Below are 19,301 nucleotides of genomic sequence, written 5' to 3'. Positions count from 1 at the left end.
AAGACACTCCTGTTTTTTTTTTCTTTTTTCCTCTTTTTTATTTAACCCCCACACTACCGCCTAACTGCGGTAGTGCTTATTTTTTCCCCAGCACCCATGGTGTGTGTGTATACGTGTGAGACACAGTGAAAAACACAAAGTGCACGAATCTTTATTCAATTTCCACCACCAGGAAGATAGGAAAACACCTGAGTGGCCAGTGACAAACACTGCCCTTCACATCAAAGGGCAGTGCTGTGTGATCAAAACAATGAAGGGGAGGGTAGGGACTAAATCAAAATAGAGTTAGAGGGAGAAATAATGCACTCCACTCCCTGCGGCGCCCACCTCTCCCTGAACAACTCCAGGGTGTTGGTCGACACCGCGTGCTCCTTCTCCAAGGACACCCGGGCCCCGCACTCCTGTTCTTTTTTTTCTTAAGGGGAGGGTAGGGACTAAATCAAAATAGAGTTGGAGGGGGACATAATACACTCCACTCCCCGCGGCGCCCACCTCTCCCTGAACCACTCCTGTTTATTTTTTTTACACACTCCTGTTTTTTTTAAAACCAGATTCCTTTTTTTTTCTTATTAACCCCCACACTACCACCTAAGTGCGGTAGTGCTTATTTTTACCCAGCACCCATGTTGTGTGTGTCCAGGTGTGACACACAGTGAAAGACACAAAGTGCACTCTTATTTATTTATTTTTTCTTTTTTTTCTGTTTTTTTTTAAAACCAGATTCCTATTTTTTTTCTTATTAACCCCCACACTACCACCTAAGTGCGGTCGTGCTTATTTTTTCCCCTTATCAAAGGGCAGTGCTGTGTGATCAAAACAGTGAAGAGGAGGGTAGGAACTAAATCAAAATAGAGTTGGAGGGGGAAATAATGCACTCCACTCCCCACGGCGCCCACCTCTCCCTGAATCACTCCTGTTTATATTATTTTATTAAACAACTTACAAAAACAGTTTACAACAAACAGTTACATTTACAGCTGCATACAAGAGACAGCAATTTTACAAGGGAGAGGAGCAGCAAAGCCAGGCCCCAAACCCTACCATTCAAACAGTTTACAGGGACATGAGGACAAACCTCAAATCCCAGTTTCACAAAGATATAAAGAGACAACAGCAATGACAGCTGTACATTAGACAGTACTGTTACATACAAAAGTGCAGACAATACAGACCCAGCAAGCCCCCATCCCTCCCACCTTCCGACCACTCTAAGGCAACCACTCCTGTTTATTTTATTTTTTTCTCTATTTTTTCCCCAGCACCCATGGTGTGTGTGTGTGTGCAGGTGGGAGACACAGTGAAAGACACAAAGTGCACCAATCTTTATTCAAATTCCACCACCAGGAAGATAGGAAAACACCCAGGTGGCCAGTGACAAACACTGCCCTTCACATCAAGGGGCAGTGCTGTGTGATCAAAACAGTGAAGGGGAGGGTAGGGACTAAATCAAAATAGAATTAGAGGGAGAAATGATGCACTCCACTCCCTGCGGCGCCCACCTCTCCCTGAACAACTCCAGGGTGTTGGTGGACACCGCGTGCTCCTTCGCCAAGGACACCCGGGCTCCAACGTAACCGCAGAAGAGGGGCAGGCAGTCGGCCCTAACGACCCCCTCCACGGCCCGCTGCCTGGACCTGTTGATGGCCAGTTTGGCCAGGCCCAGGAGCAGACCCACGAGGAGGTCTTCAGACCTGCCACACTCCTGTTTATTTTTTTTTTCTTTTTTTCTTACTTTTTTTTCTTTTTTTTCCTACTGTTTATTTTTTTTATTTATTTTTTTTTATTTTAACCCCCACACTACCACCTAAGTGCGGTAGTGCTTATTTTATCCCCAGCACCCATGGTGTGTGTGTGCAGGTGTGAGACACAGTGAAAGACACAAAGTGCACCAATCTTTATTCAAATTCCACCACCAGGAAGATAGGAAAACACCCGGGTGGCCAGTGACAAACACTGCCCTTCACATCAAAGGGCAATGCTGTGTGATCAAAACAGTGAAGGGGAGGGTAGGGACTAAATCAAAATAGAGTTGGAGGGAGAAATGATGCACTCCACTCCCTGCGGCGCCCACCTCTCCCTGAACAACTCCAGGGTGTTGGTGGACACCGCGTGCTCCTTCTCCAGGGACACCCGGGCCCTAACGTAACCACGGAAGAGGGGCAGGCAGTCGGCCCTAACGACCCCCTCCACGGCCCGCTGCCTGGACCTGTTAATGGCCAGTTTGGCCAGGCCCAGGAGCAGACCCACGAGGAGGTCTTCAGACCTGCCCCACTCCTGTTTATTTTTATTTTTTTTTATTTTATTAAACAAATTACAAAACGGTTTACAAAAAACATTGACAGCTGTACACAAAAGACAACAGCTTTACAAGGGAGGGGAGCAGCAAAGCTAGGCCCCAAACCCTACCGTTCAACCATTTTACAGGGAGAGGAGGACAAACCTCAAATCCCAGTTCCACATAAAAGACAGTGACAATGACATTTGTACATTAGACAATACCGTTACATACAAAAGTGCAGACAATACAGACCCAGCAAGCCCCCGCCCCTCCCACCTTCCGACCACTAAGGCAGCCCGCCCCTACCCACCTTCCGGTTCTCGGTCCACCCCATGCCCCTTCCAGTTCTCGGTCCGCCCTGACACACCTTTCGACCACCTCTAGGACAGCCCGCCCTGGTACCCGCCCAGGGTGACAGCAGTCAGGACAGCCTACCCACCTTCCGGCTTCACTGACCACCCTCAGCACCTTTCGACCACCTCTGGGGCAGCCCGCCCCGGTACCTGCCCGGGGTGACAGCGCCGAGGACGGCTACCCGCCTTCTGGCTCTCGGTCTGCCCCTAGGTACCATTGGGCTCTCACCCACCCCGTTGCACCTCCGACCAGTGGGCTATCCTGGCACACCTTTCGGCCACCTCTAGGACAGCCCGTCCCCTTCCCTGGGACGACAGCGTGTAGGGTAGCCCACAAGCCTTCCGGATCTCAGCTCGCCCCTACGTGCCTTCTGGCTCTCGGCTGCTCTGACACCTTTCGACCACCTCTAGGACAGCCCGTCCCGATTACCCCTTATCGGGACGACAGTGCTCAGAACAGCCTACCCACCATCTAGCTCTCGGGGTGACTGGCATCAGGGTGGCCTACCCACCCTCCGGCTTTTAGGACAGCCTACCAACCTTCAGATTCACAGCATGGCCTACCCACCCTCCGGCTCTCAGGGTGACAGCTTTCAGGACGACCCATGAGCCTCCCAGCTCACAGCAAGGCCTGCCAGACCCAGGGACACGCAAGACAGTGCGGGTGATAGACCCAGGAAACACCACAATACAGTTAGTTACCCAAAAAAAAAACTCCCTTCTGGTACACAGTCCAAATTTATACAGTCTTCAAGATATGGAATCCATTTCCAGGAAGAGTCCACTCCAGTATACAATGTGCAATGTCAGAATTAGAGGCCGCTCCAAACTGCAGAATCCGTTGTTAAAGAACAGTCCACAATCAAGGGCAGAGTCCACTCCTGGAGGCAGCAAATGCACACCCCATAGCACAGATGTTCAGTCTCAACAGAGTCCTGGTCCAGCCTTGGAGAGCCAGGCCCACTCACAAGAACACAGTACATAGTACAGGTGCAGTTAACTCACAGGGGTTTGGTCCACTCCTGAAGGAAAGGTCTTCTCCCAAACTCCAGGATACAGCAACTGCTCACCTCCCAGCACACATACAGGTGTTCAATCTTCAGAGGCCCAGTCCAGGCCTAGGCCTCCCCACAGGAACAGCTCCTCTGGTAAAATGCATGTCTTCCACAGGACTCAGTCCAAAACACCAATAGAAAGTGAAGACACATACAAAAAAAAAACAAAGAAAACTACAGTCCAAGGGCTAAGCCCTACCATAAATTAACATTGTCCTTTTCTCAGAAAGAGGAGAGCGTAACACACAGGCTGCAACCAACCAGTGAAACAACAATCCTATAATGAGAACTGAGTTACACCTGAAACACATTATGTGCATCAGGAGTTTAACAATCAGTCCTCACTAAAAGGAATGCCAGTTAACAAACTGGCTAAATAATTCAGCCAGTTCAGGAATCAGGTTTCCCCCTCCAAAAAAAAGAAGGGAAGCAGAAACTAACAGTAACATACTGACTGTAACACCAGCCAGCACAGAGTCAGTTCCTAAACTGAGAAGACTCTGAATCTCCTGTTTATATCAGTCAGCCAGGGCTTTCCTGATTGGACCAGGTTAACAGTAACATACTGACTGTAACACCAGCCAGCACAGAGTCAGTTCCTAAACTGAGAAGACTCTGAATCTCCTGTTTATATCTGTCTGCCAAGGCTCCCTGATTGGACCAGATTAACAGCCCTAATCAAGAAACTCATATTCTATGAAATCCACCTGCTGACCTCCTTCCAATTATTATGGGTAGCAACTCAGTAACAATGCCAGTGAGGAGTGGTGGCCAATGGTGGGATGTTAGATCGTTCCCCTTTGTTTATGTTGAAAAGCTTAGATATGTTTAAACGCAAGAAAGAGGGGGACTGAGGGGTGTGAGAAGGTGGAGGACTGGGTTTGAGAGATCAAGGAGAGGGTTAAAGAAGATAGTGGAATGATCTTGTGGAGGGAGGCAAGGCTGTCAACAATAGGCACCAGGGATCTCCCAAAAGTAGCATCTCCCCCCCTTTCCCAACCCTAGCCTGTGCAGCTAAAGTTGCCAGACTGTCAGAATGCCTTGTGCCCCTTATGCCCTGGTTAAAATACCAGTGAGGTGGATTGAGAAGTTAAAAACCTCCACAGTCTAGCTGCAACAACTTCTCTTTTGGTCCCTTTTCTCCGTAAAGCTGCTTTCTCTAATTCTGTCAAAACAGCAGGAAAACTACAATTAGAGCTATTGAAAGAAATAATTTGAAAACCTAAAAGAAATCAAAAAACCACAAGTCCAACCAATCAACCAGTGAACTAAAGATTGACCATTAAGACAAAAATCAAAAGGATTCTGAGATCATCACATCCAGTTTTTTTTTATTTGATATAGAATTCTTTTTCCCCTGACATTTTTTTCCACTCAAATTATTTGTGTCTTGTCTGTTTGTCTTTATTTGTCAATTTGTATGCATGTGGAATCTGATAGGATTGCCGTTTTATGTTGCCATAAGTTTATTTTTTCAATTTTTTTGGCCTTTGGCTAAGGAAATCAGTTTGGTTAAATCAATAGCTATTTTCTTGTTAATGACAAAAACCTGGCGTCAAAACCTGAGTTTCTGATAGTTTAATCAAATGTTTACATTTGTAATGATTTGCGGAGTGGTTGGATTTGACTATCAGTGCCTTCTTCCACACGTGGTTATTCTAGACAAATTTGGATGTGTGTCTTGCATCTTCAAACCTAATGGCAGGGGTGTGTAAAATACAATCCTGAATAAATTTCCATCTGGAAAATGTTTCCAGCATCAATTTGAGAAACCCCTAGGAGGAAAGAAAGGTGAATAGGCCTTAAATCTCTCGAGCATGGACTATTTTCAATTTGATCATGGTGGCTCTGTATTCATCACCCAACCTTTGCTCCAAATCCCTTGATAGGTTTACTCAACAAAAATCTGCTGAGCACAGTCTTGAAAGCTCTAAAACTGGGACAGAGCCACAGTTTTTAGGGAGATTCCTCCAATATTTGTTTGGAAAGAGTTTCTAGACACCAAACTTACAGAATCCTGCACCCTAACATCCCGGGGATGGTGCTGAAATTGGAAAGCTGCCCTCGATAGACCAGTCAAGCAACAACTCATGGAGTCATTCCGTGCAGGTAATGTCCCACACACCATCCTTAGGTATGCTCTGTCCCACCAGCAGGACAGACCCCACAGAGGTGGTGGCATGGTAGTATTCAGTATGGCAGGAGTTGCCCTAAGCATCCTCAACATTGGCTCTGGGTTCCATGAAGTCTCAAGGAATCAGCTCAAACATGTGCAAGGAAACTTCCAGTTGATTACCACTGACCAACCCTTCCTTGGCTGATGGGTCAGTCCTGCACCATACTAACTGCACTGAGAAGATGCACCAAGGTTGGCAAGGGTGAAGAAAGCATTTTACAGAGGAGACAGCACTACTGACCAAGCTGGTCAAATCTTAAAGGACAGAACTACTCGACAGAGTCTGTAACAGATGGTGAGGATACCAACAAGAGGGAAGAGTTACTTGACTTAATCTCACTAGCATACATGTTGTAGATGTATTCATCCATGACAGTATCAATAGGAGTGACTATCATACAGTCCATGGAGACAACCAACCTGTTATAAGCTCTTGGCACTATTGAGCTGCCAGCCCTCTGAGGCAAATGTTTGCCATCCTGAATAGGACAATAGCCCCAGCACCTGCCACGTAACTAGGTGTGACCCATCAAACTCAGGTGGTGAGGCTGCTGCCCTCCTGGGTGTGCTGGCAACACACATTTCCTTCCAGTGTTGGGCCAAATGCCCAACTAATAACGTTCAGGCCATTATTTCAGTGTCCATATTATCAATTCTTTATCAATTCTCAATATCTGGATGAGATCATCCTTCAATTTCAAGGGAAAAGGAGTCAACTTTCAGCAGCATGTCCTTATAATATTTAGAGAAGCTCATCAGCCTGAAACATTAACTCTGTTTTGCCATGACCAAGATGGAGGTGGTTTGATTCCGGAGCTCGTCCGCTTGCTCTTTTTTCTTCGGCTCTCATTCCTTTCTTTTCCTTTTTTCTTTGTTTTCCTTTCCTTTGGGTCTGGAGAATGGTGGGAGAAGGCATCCCGTAGTGGCAATACTGGATGAGCCGAACGTCTCTCCTCCCCAGCCGAGGGTCTCCCAGTGAGCAAGGAGCAGGCCCCGGGCAGACTCCCCCCGGCCCGGACTGGCAGGCTATGCGGAGGCTTTAGGTCCATGGCTAGGCCCAGGTGCCCAAAGCAGGAGAGGTGCTAGTCTCAGGCCAGCGTAGTGACCTCCCAGTGTGGCAGTCTTGTCCCGGTGTGGAGGTCTCTTCTCCGTGCAGAGGTGCTCTTTGTTTTCAGCTTCCAAGTATCCCAGTGGCCTGGCAATTGATCTCATCCAGGAGTAGCATCTCTGCCCAGCGTGACGGTTTTCTTTGGCCCAGAATGGCAATCTCATCCAGGAAGGGCAGTCTTTTCTCGGAATGGCAGTCTCATCCTGGAATGGCAATCTCATCCTGGAATGGCAGTCTCATCCTGGAATGGCAGTCTCATGCCAGTTGCATCTTCCCGATTTTTCATTGTTCCTAAACTGGGTTTCCTCAAGCCCCGGAGCCTTTAACTGAACTTTGTCTTAATTTTATTTTTTGTTATTAATATTGATCTATCATTGAAGTAGGCGCTGCATGAGGTGACTTATGAAACTTTTTACTGTATTTTTCATGTGAAAGTACCTCTGACAATAAATTTCTATTGTATTCTATTTCTCTCCACAGTTGTAGCCCAACCTGCTGAGCATTTCAAACAACCACAATATTTTGCTTTTGTCCATCTTAGTTTCATCTCACCTGTAATTTCTACCGGGGCTTGATTTAACCTTAGATTTTGTGCAAAACTAAGTCGATATCAGTACAAATTCTGGATTTTTTTCCCCTCCAAGAACCTAGTTTGAATGGTTTTGCTAATCAAGAGTACCACCACATCCAGAGCTGAAAATGTGTTGCTGGAAAAGTGCAGCAGGTCAGGCAGCATCCAAGGAACAGGAGAATCGACGTTTCGGGCATAAGCCCTTTTTCAGGACCACCACATCCAGGACTCCTCTGCAACTTTTCCTGTTTATTTTTACAGAACCATTTCAGTACAATGCTTTTATAAGGACTTCACCATCTTCTGAATTGATGTACTTTTGTCCACAAAATAATGAATATTCGTTTGTGTCAAAATTTAGAAAATGACTTAAGATCAAGTCACCAGAAAGTGGCCAATGGGTGAAATATTTTGGAGGTTTCGGTAGATGACAAACTGACAAAATAAAAATGCCTGCAGCTCCCACTCAATCCCAATTGGTTCTGTTAGATTTGCTGGCAGATAAAGCTTTTGCACAGACTCTAGCAGGATTCTGTCTGCTAAAGGCAATTCAGAGCTCCATGTGGCACTTGGGCACCTGATAGCACTTTAATCCACTCCTGAACAGGATACCCATCATGGCTACCATTACAGGTAAGCCTCCTTTTAGCAGTGGCAGGAGGTCCATGCACTTTCATCCAGGCCCCACACAGAAAGTCCATTCAATCAGATGCTTTTCAGAAACCTCATAGAACCATAGAATCCCCACTGTGTTAAAGCAGGCCATTCAGCCCAAAGAGCTGCCCAAGCCAAGCCCCCTACCCTATCCCTGTATCCCTGCATTTCCCATGGCTAATCCACCCAGGGGCGGCACGGTATTTCAATGGTTAGCACTGCTGCCTCACAGCACCAGGGAACCAGGTTCAATTCCAGTCTCGGGTGTCTGTGTGGAGTTTGCACACTCCCCCCGTGTCTGTGTGGGTTTCCTCCGGGTGCTCTGATTTCCTCCCACACTCTAAGGATGTGCAGGTCAGGTGAATTGGCTATGTTAAATTACCCATAGTGTTAGGTGCATTAGTCAGAGGGAAATGGGCTGGGTGGGTTACTCTTCACAGGGTCGGTGTAGACTTGTTGGGCCAAAGGGCCTGTTTCCACACTGTAGGGAATCTAATCTAGCCTGCACGCCCCTGGACACTGTGGGCAATTTAACTTGGCCAATCCACCCACGTTACACACCTTTGGACTGTGAGAGGAAACTGGGGCACCTGGAAGAAACCCACGCAGACATGGGGAGAATTTGCAAACAATTGCCCAAATGTGGGATCAAACCCGTGTCACTGGCACTGTGAGGCAGCAGTGCTAACCACTGAACCACCATATTGCCCTATGCCACTCCCAGGAAACCTGTAAAATAGCATACGGTACTATTCGAAAAAGAGTAAGGGAGCTCTTATACTCTGGCACATGCACAGCCTCCTCCCCCCCCCCCCCCCCCCGCCACTGAAAAATGACCAGACATTCTGCTACTTCAAATGCCTTTTTCTGGCACTTGACCATGTAGAAAGTTTGCCCAGCTAACCACTGTGACTGTACTTTTAAAATAATACATTGATTGTGAAGTGCTTTGGATCCCCAGAAGAAATGAAAGACCAAACATAAGTCGAAACTCTTTCTATAACACACTTATTTGTTCTAGAATTAATGTAAGGAACCAGATGGATCAAGTGTAATATGTCCTTAACTGCTTTTTAGCGGGGCATTTTTGTTTAGTGAATGATTTATTTGTGCAAGTGCTGTAACTTAAAGGAGCCAACCTGTGAGCAGCATGCATGGAATCTTTTGTGTTATCGTATAGCTTAGAGGAAACATACATCAATGATCTTTACAGACCTAAACCGTTTTGCTAGTTGTGATTATAGGAAGGAATTATTTTCAGCTATTGGTCTATCCTGCATCAAATGAATGTAAGAAATCATAAAAAGACTAACTATCTTTCCGCACTTTGTCATAGGCCTTTCAACAGCCATGTGCAGTTCACACGAATATGAAATCCATCAGATTTATCAATATTTTCAGAACAGGGATATTTCTCTCTTCATGTCAAAGAACATGACAACATACTTTGAAATGCTTGGTGCTGACCTTGGGTTAAAGTGAGAAAGATTTCCCTCAACAACACGTAAAGTCGTGTCCTTCATGTGCACAAGTTCTCCCTCCTAAAAAATAACCAGCTTCAGATGTGTACTCATGACGCTGAGGTCAATAACTTACTTCATGTCTCCTTGCATGAGAGCCATTAGGCCCCACGTCATCCTGCAGCTATTTTTCACATCCTGCTACTCCTCCACTGAGAATAGAGGGAATCAAGTTAGATCCTAACTAAATAACTGCTGGGATTATCAGTGCAGCATTCCTGTACTATCTTTCATCCTAATATTCATTGAAAGCACAGCAGCAAGAAGGAACATATGCACCAATGCCCTTGGGCACAATTTATGCTCTCTCCGTTGAAACACAGCCTAGTTCAGAGTGTGCGCTGTCTATTGGGATATCCATTACATCACTGCTTTTTTACATAAATCAGAAGTTAGCCTGTGTTTATCCATGACCAACATCAAGACAAGGATAAAATCCAGATGTTTAAGTGCTTAGCTTTTCCAAGAAAACATTAAGCTGTTCATTCCCTTTTTTGGCAAAAAGAAGCTTGCTCCTTTTGTAAAGTTAACCTGAGGCTGAAAGTAAAGTTTGTAGTGCACGCACACACGTCTGTTTAAGATTAATGTTAAAAGATGTTTATTCCTTCATATTCTCCACAAACACTGGGAAAACATTTCAACATTAGAGGCAGAATCTTCCACAGCCGGGAGTGGAAAGGCAAAAGAACTGGGCAACCTAGCACAGGAGGCCAAAAGCCATATTCCTAGCTGGGTCACGGCTAGGTACGATGGAGTAATTTGCCTCTCCTGTTTTTAGGCAGTCTCTTGGTTGGTTGCAACATATATTTTCAGATCTGTTTAGCATGCAGCTATCACACTTCAATTAAAATGGAGTACTAGTCAAAACGAAGGACCAATTACAAGATTTAGATTAGATTAGATTACTTACAGTGTGGAAACAGGCCCTTCGGCCCAACAAGTCCACACCGACCCGCCGAAGCGCAACACACCCATACCCCTACATTTACCCCTTTAACCTAACACTACTGGCAATTTAGCATGGCCAATTCACCTGACCCGTACATTTTTGGATTGTGGGAGGAAACCGGAGCACCCAGAGGAAACCCACGCAGACACGGGGAGAACGTGCAAACTCCACACAGTCAGTCGCCTGAGTCGGGAATTGAACCCGGGTCTCTGGTGCTGTGAGGCAGCAGTGCTAACCACTGTGCCACCGTTTCCTTTACTTGTAAAGGAAAGAGGGGTTTCTTTCAAGAAAAATAATAAAACACACCAAACACAGTAATGCGTATAAAATGGAAAGAGGGTTTCGTGAAGACAGGAATCACAGAATCCCAACAGTGTGGAAGCGGGCCATTTGGCCCATCGAGTCCCACACTGACCATCCAAACAGCATCCCACCCAGACCCACCTTCCATTCCGATAACCCTGCACTTCGCATGACTAATCCACATTCCTGGGCAATTTAGTACAGCCAATCTACATAACCTGCACAACGTTGGACTGTGAGAAGAAACTGGAGCACCTGAAGGAAACTTTCAAAGACAGAGGGGAGAATATGCAAACTCCACACAGAAAGTCATCCGAGAGTGGAATCAAACCTAGTCCATGGTGCTGTGAGACAGCAGTGCGCACAGTTCAAAAGTCTTTAGAGCCTTTAAAGTGCTGGATTTTGAACCTGAGACCAGAATTGATTTAACTGTTGACTGAGATCCTCACTGGTGGTGAGGTTTTAGATGTGTTTGCAGTCATGGTGGATGTTTGCTTCGCTAATTTGCCAGTACATTCACATTGTCTTCTGATATGAGGAAAAACGAGCAAAAGACTTCCAGCTCTCATTGTTTCAAACTCATTTTTCCTTTTCTCCTCTCTGCTGTTCAAAACCAGCTGATGAAATATAATTCATTTATATATTCTCAAATGTGACTCCATTGTCTTTAAAAGCTGGACATTTGCACACAACCTTTAGTATCTACAATGTGTAATTATCATACAACGCAAATTCAATCTGTGGTCACGTGATCACAATAGTATTTTAGATAAAAACTGAAAGAACTGCAGATGCTGTAAGTCAGAAATTGCTGAAAAAGCTCAGCAGGTTCTAGCAGCATCTTTGGAAAGAAATCAGAGTTAATGTTTCGGGTTGAGTGACCCTTTCTCAGAACCTTCTTCAGTTATTTTAGGTTAGTATTTACACTTTTCTGAAAACAGAAATTAGTCCTTGGTATAAAAATCAAATGATGGAAACAAAAACTTGATAATCTATTTGCATCACTCCTATAACAACAGTAGGACAAACTTGTGCAGTTAAGTTCTCAGAACTTTAAAGGCAGACACATTTTCCTGATGACAAATGTTGGGAATTATTTTTGTATGCACATGCATCTCAGAAATTCTCATTAAAAGTCAGCATCACCAAATGAAGTAGCACTGACTCCAAAAATGGGAAGGCTAAGGTTTATGGTTGATATGGAAATAGTGATAGACTTGGGCTCAAGGCAGAGTTCAGGCACACAGATGAGTATTATTGTGGGATCCAGTTTAATAGAGGAGGCCTAAGGCGTCAGAGGGCAGGGTGGTCCTAACATGTGGATGGTCAAGGATTAGTGGGTTCAGTGGTGACAGGGGAAGGGTAAAAGGTGATTAGTTTTCTTTTGAAAGTGATGCATACCATTTGACTCTTCTCCAGCTCAGATTACAGTTGTTCACTAATAATGAAGCCAAATTGAGAGGAGGGTCTTTGCAGGTGGGAGTGGTTACTGTAGTTCTCTATGGGCCAACTAAAGCTATAATGAGTTAACTCTTGCAGTAATACGTCAACTCAGGTGTTTTCTCCTCTCTGTGGTAAAGTTCCAGGCAATACATTTTCTCCATGGCTCAGGATTTTATGACATTAAGGTCCCAGCAAGATCAGGAGTCACAGGGAAGTCTGAGATGAAGGGAATTTGCTGTAGTCTGAAGCAGATACAAACAGAAAGCTGTTAAAAGATGCTGAACAGATTAATCCATGCCATTTGTTCATCAATCAGTTCATGCATAAATGAGGCTGGAACAAGTAAACTGTGTGCTTTGACCAGCTATAGTACAACTAATCCAATCCAAAAATGTGCAGGTTAGGTGAATTGACCATGCTAAATTGCCTGTAGTGTTAGGTGAAGGGGTAAATGTAGGAGTATGGGTCTGGGTGGTATACGCTTCGGCGGGTCGGTGTGGACTTGTTGGGCCGAAGGGCCTGTTTCCACACTGTAAGTAATCTAATCTAATCTAATCTAAGTAATCTAATCTAATCTAAACTAAGGAGGACCCAGGAGACTCAGATACAGCCAAGGGCAGCCTTGAAAGAATGAGAAGGGGATGAACACTACCTGGTGAGTTGGCAGATTTGTTATCAAACCCCAAATTCACAAAGGATGCTCAAGGTTTAATCTGACACATGATACGATATTTAGAGATGACATTGTTGAGAAAGTGATGTAAAAGGTGGATCATAAATTGGTGCATCTCAAAACCTTTTGCATAGGTGCGCCCATTGCAGAACTAGGAACATTATTAAAAAGGTGGCATCTATTACTGAAATGCAATCATAGTTACATTTGCATGGGCTATACCCATAGTCTATTAACACCTTTGCCATCCAAGTGAATTCAAAATGTCTTTATGTATCTTTCTCTTCCACTACACCTAGGTTTTTATCCTGACATTTGCAGCTAAGGTGGAAGCTGGCGGCTTATTGCTATGTTCTGTTGACTGAGATAACATTGTTCTCTTTCCTCTGATGGTCTGAGGCCTACAGGCTAGTGCCTGAGGAGGGTCTCCTGCACATTGCTGAGTGTAACTTGGCTGCCATATTACACCAATGACCATACTTCTAAAGTACTTCATTGGCCAGAAGGCACTTAAAGATGTTTGGTGACCATGAGAAGCACCAAATAAACGCAAATGTTTGTTTTAAACTGACAATGACATATCTGCATAACAGTAATTCCTCAAGGTAGTTCTATATCCTGTCTCCTTATGAGTTTATTTTTAGGTATTACAAAAAAAACAACACAAAATCAACCTCCTAAACATATCTCTTTTTATTTTCCAATTCCTCCATTTGTTTCTGGACTCACAATCTCCATTTTTATTTCAGATCAAATTTATCCCATTCTGACTGGAACTAAGTGTAAACACCTCCTGGTAAAGAAGACCTGCTCTAAATCAACCAGCCTTTGTGCAGCATCACATTACCAGCGCAATGCATGCACAAGGTTTGATTGATAGCGTCAGTGTGAAAGCATTAAATTACATACCCAAGACATGAGTTTGATTGACAGGTGAAAATTGAAGATAATTTCAATCAGGTGTTTATCTGAAGCAGATGGGAATTTCTCATGTGAAAGCTGAGAATTACTGAGGGAGGTTGCACGGCTGACTTCGAAATAGCCGCCTGTTCAAAATATTTGATCAGAAACGATGAGAACAGTTCACATCCACCCAGCAGGATAAGACAGAAGGAGAGATGTTATGAGAGATGGAGAGGGGATTTTTAAACTTCTGTGGAAATCAAGAATTGGTGACTTTTGACCTGTCATTCCAATCCTAACAAAAAACATGAAGCACAATATATAAATGATGAAGGTTTGCAGACATCTGATATTCAAAGTTTGTGCGAAGATTTGTAGCTCGGGTGCTCGTTGCAGTGGTTCTGTTCGCCGAGCTGGAAGTTTTTGTTGCAAACGTTTCGTCCCCTGGCTCGGCGACATCATCAGTGCTTGGGAGCCTCCTGCGAAGCGCTTCTTTGATGTTTCCTCCGGTGTTTATAGTGGTCTATCCCTGCCACTTCCGGTTGTCAGTTTCAGCTGTCCGCTGTAGTGGTTGGTATATTGGGTCCAGGTCGATGTGTTTGTGGATGAATGCCATGCCTCTCGGAATTCCCTGGCTGTTCTCTGTCTGGCTTGCCCTATGATAGTAGTGTTGTCCCAGTTGAATTCATGTTGCTTGTTGTCTGCGTGTGTGGCTACTAAGGATAGCTGGTCGTGTCGTTTTGTGGCTAGTTGATGTTCATGTATGCGGATTGTTAGCTGTCTTCCTGTTTGTCCTATATAGTGTTTTGTGCAGTCCTTGCATGGTATTTTGTACACTACATTAGTTTTGCTCATGTTGGGTATCGGGTCCTTCGTTCTGGTGAGTTGTTGTCTGAGCGTGGCTGTTGGTTTGTGTGCCGTTATGAGTCCTAGGGGTCGCAGTAGTCTGGCTGTCAGTTCCGAGATGCTCCTGATGTATGGTAGTGTGGCTAGTCCTTTTGGTTGTGGTATGTCCTCGTTCCGTGGTCTTTCTCTTAGGCATCTGTTGATGAAGTTGCGCGGGTATCCGTTTTTGGCGAATACCTTGTATAGGTGTTCCTCTTCTTCTTTTTGCAGTTCTGGTGTACTGCAGTGTGTTGTGGCCCTTTTGAATAGTGTCCTGATTCAGCTTCGTTTGTGTGTGTTGGGGTGGTTACTTTCATAGTTTAGGACTTGGTCTGTGTGTGTGGCTTTCCTGTATACCCTTGTAGTGAATTTTCCGTTTGGTGTTCTCTGTACCATCACGTCTAGGAATGGGAGTTGGTTGTCCTTTTCTTCTTCTCTCGTGAATCGGATTCCTGTGAGTGTGGCGTTGATGATCCGGTGTGGTTTTTTTTATGCGACCCCTAGGACTCATAACGGCACACAAACCAACAGCCACGCTCAGACAACAACTCACCAGAACGAAGGACCCGATACCCAACATGAGCAAAACTAATGTAGTGTACAAAATACCATGCAAGGACTGCACAAAACACTATATAGGACAAACAGGAAGACAGCTAACAATCCGCATACATGAACATCAACTAGCCACAAAACGACACGACCAGCTATCCTTAGTAGCCACACACGCAGACAACAAGCAACATGAATTCGACTGGGACAACACTACTATCATAGGCAAGCCAGACAGAGAACAGCCAGGGAATTCCTAGAGGCATGGCATTCATCCACAAACTCCATCAACAAACACATCGACTTGGACCCAATATACCAACCACTACAGCGGACAGCTGAAACTGACAACCAGAAGCGGCAGGGACAGACCACTATAAACACCGGAGGAAACATCAAAGAAGCGCTTCGCAGGAGGCTCCCAAGCATTGATGATGTCGCCTAGCCAGGGACGAAACGTTTGCAACAAAAACTTCCAGCTCGGCGAACAGAACCACAGCAACATCTGAGATGCAGTAAGATCTGGATATCCTCGTGCATGAACCACAGGTGAGAACGCAGGTACAGCAAGTAATCAGGAAATCTAATAGAATATGATGTTTTATTGAGAAGGGAATTGAATGCAAGAGTAGGGAGCTTGTGCTTCAGTTCAGCAGAGTACTCGTGAGACTGGAGTACTGAGTGCAATATTGGTCACTGTACTTACAGAAGGGTGTTAATGTCAGAAGCAGTTCAGAGGTTTGCCAGACTAATACCTGGAATGAGCATTATGAGTAAAGGTTGGACAGATTAGGCCTGGAGTTTAGAAGAGTCAGACGGACATAATTGAAACATATAAGATCCTGAGGGGACTTGACCAGGGGATGTTGAAAGGAGTTTCCTCTTGTGGGAAAATCTAGGGATCATAGTTTAAAAGTAAGGGGATACGAGGAAACATTTTACCTCTTAGAGACTTAAGAGTCTTTGGAATTCCCTTCATGAAAAGGAAGTGGTACAGAATTGTTAAATATTTTTAAAGCAGAGGTAAATAGATTCTTAATGACCGGGGACGAAAGATTATGAGAGATATGTAGGAATGTAGAATTGAGGTTAAACCAGATCAGCTATGATCATATTAAATTTCACAACTGGCCTGAAGAGCCAAGTGGCCTAGCCTTGTTCCTTTTTAAATGTATGTAATCAGGATCCATATCCAACCTTAACCCCAGGCCTGCATGGAAATGTCAATCGTGTGGCGGCATGGTTATAAAGAGGTCAGGAGAAGTAGCTTAAAGGGAAAGGGGTTTTCTTCTGAGCCTGTTGAGGAGGATGGGTCCTTTAGGCCCTTCAAATAATTCCCAGACCAAACCTACACTTACCCCTTTCACCATTCACTTCAGACCACCCAGGTGACCTTCTACCATTCTGTCAGGTTCCTGCCATCCAATGTAGGATGTGTGAACTTGTAAATATTTAGGTTAATAAAATTTGCTAAAGGTGCAGTAAGAGAGGACACGCGTCTGCAACCTTATAGCCGTAGGCTATAGTTTCATGTGATCTGAAATCATTGTGATGTGGCTCTTTTCACTTGTGCATGGAGTTATTCGTAGAAACCCTACAGTGTAGAAGTCAGCTATTTGGCTTATCGAGTCCACACCAAACCTCCCAACCAACTCCACCCCTCTACTCTATCCCTGTAACCCTACATATCCCCCCTACATATCCCATGGCTAATCCACCCAGCTTGCACACCCCTGGACTTTTCTTGGACTCTCATTCTAAATCTCCCCAAAATCTTTCTATGCACAGTTCAACCATTAACCTTTATCCATAAGTATTTAGCATTTAGCCATGATCAGTTAACAGTTTAATGCCACTTACTCCACGACTAACCCCCATCACAAATCCCAGTAATTGAGGCACTAATCTCCAACCACATTCTGAACTCCCTTGAAGTATGTGAAGGAAGCACGGACTCCACTGTCATTGGCTCGGAGGGTGAATGCTTGTTTGGAATGTGAAGACCAGGACAGTTCAGGAGGTGCAAGTGTATCTTTACCTTATCCCATTTGCCTGTAAAAAGACCCCCGGAAATTATTGGGATAGTACCAAGAAAGGCTACATTGGAAGTGAATTTTGCTCTTTACTTGCTAAACTTCTTCAACTGTGCTGTCCAGGAAACGGAGTCATCCTGCCTTCTGAACAAATTCCGATAATTAGCATAAGCTCGTGCTGTGAAGTTAGTCGTGCTTTTGTGGTAAGAACAGATGTCTTCATGTTACAGATGTGGATGTTTCCCTGAGACCTGAAATAAATTTCAGGTGGACTCCTTTACGAAGGGAAGTGGAAATGAGAAAGCACACCCTGGAGAGAAGGAAGAGAATTAATTGGAAAATTCCTTAGTTTCTTCTCTTGCAGGTATTCCTCATTCTTGTTCCCCGGTCCTCAGATTCTTTACCTCTTTTGTTGTTTTGAAGTGTTGTTGATCTGTAATAGTTTGACGTTCTAATGAAATGCTTTTTTGTAACACTAAGATTATAACACTGCCCTAAGGGTGCTGGTTACACCTGGGCTATTGCCTTTCAAACCCTAACCAACATCACTGTTGTGCAGCTTCCAGTCCTCTACTTAATGTTTCAGACTTCCAGCACCTTGAATTTTTTTTTGGTTGCTTTTTGTCACATAATTAAGATCCTGTTTCTAGCATCTGCAGAAATCTGCTTTTGCCAGGCTTTGTTTCCACCACAGATAAACTACCACAGCCCAAAAGGACTTGAGTAATTTTCATAAGAATAGATTCATTCAAACATAAGCTATATACAATTTGCAACCATTTATCTATTATCTAAACTTTCACTTCAAAACTGGCTCATGACAGCCCTTGTTTTAAAAGACCTCAACTTTTAATGATTCAGTTTGCCAAGATTCATAATTTTGCATTTTATTTCGGTTTCTGAATCTGTTTTCGACTCCACTTTTTAAAAGTGAAGACAACTCTTAAATCCTGGTTGATCTTGAAGAGGTCAGAAGTCTATCATCTCATCCTACCCAACCTTCCATCCACACTTGTCTCTCCTCGGCGTGCTCCAGCGAAAACTGGAGAAGTAACATCTCATCTTTAAACTAGGCACCTTACAACCTCTGAGCTTAACATTGAGTTCAACTTCTTCAAATTGTGAACCCATTCCTTCTCTTCCTTTTTGCTTTGCTTGTCACATTCTCTCCTCACTCCACAAGGATCTCAGCAAGTATCTCTCCCAATGCACACCCCAGGTGATCTCCTCCCCCCACCTCATCCTGGATTCAGCCCTCCAACTCGGCACTGCTCTCTTGAGCTGTCCTACCCGTCCATTTTCCTGACCACATATCCGTTCCACCTCCCCACCAAGCTTTGATAATTACCTCCCACCTGCGTCCACCTATCACCATCCAACCTACCTTTCCCCCCCCATCCCACCCCCACATTTATCTCAGCCCCACTCCCCCCCCCCTCCACATTCCTGATGAAGGCCTTATGTTGGAAATGTTGACTCTCCTGCTCCTCGAATGTGCCTGACCTGCTGTGCATTTCCAGCATCACATGTTTGGATTATGACCCCTCCTTGACACATTCTCTGTCACCATGTCTTCTCTCCTCCCCCACCTCAGTGAGACTATCTGTTCATCAACCTGAGCTACAAATCTTCTCAAAAAGCTATCAGCTCTTTCCAATCTGGTCATTAGACACACTATTGTTCTTCCATTCTCACATTCCAATCAATTAATCTGAACTATCAATATTCTTTCTCCCCCAGCACTCCAGCTCCCCCTCTCCACACTTGCCTTCAGCTCTGATGAAGAGTCAAGTAGACTCAAAACATGAGCTTGCTCATTCTCTATGGATGCTGCCTGTCCTGTTT

This window comes from Chiloscyllium plagiosum, unplaced genomic scaffold, assembly GCF_037043375.1.
Source record: "Chiloscyllium plagiosum isolate Xiang-an unplaced genomic scaffold, Cpla_swu_hap1 HiC_scaffold_30, whole genome shotgun sequence".
In the NCBI taxonomy this organism is placed as follows: domain Eukaryota; kingdom Metazoa; phylum Chordata; class Chondrichthyes; order Orectolobiformes; family Hemiscylliidae; genus Chiloscyllium; species Chiloscyllium plagiosum.
The sequence above is the reverse complement of the archived record's forward strand: the minus strand, read 5'-3'. Positions refer to the sequence as shown.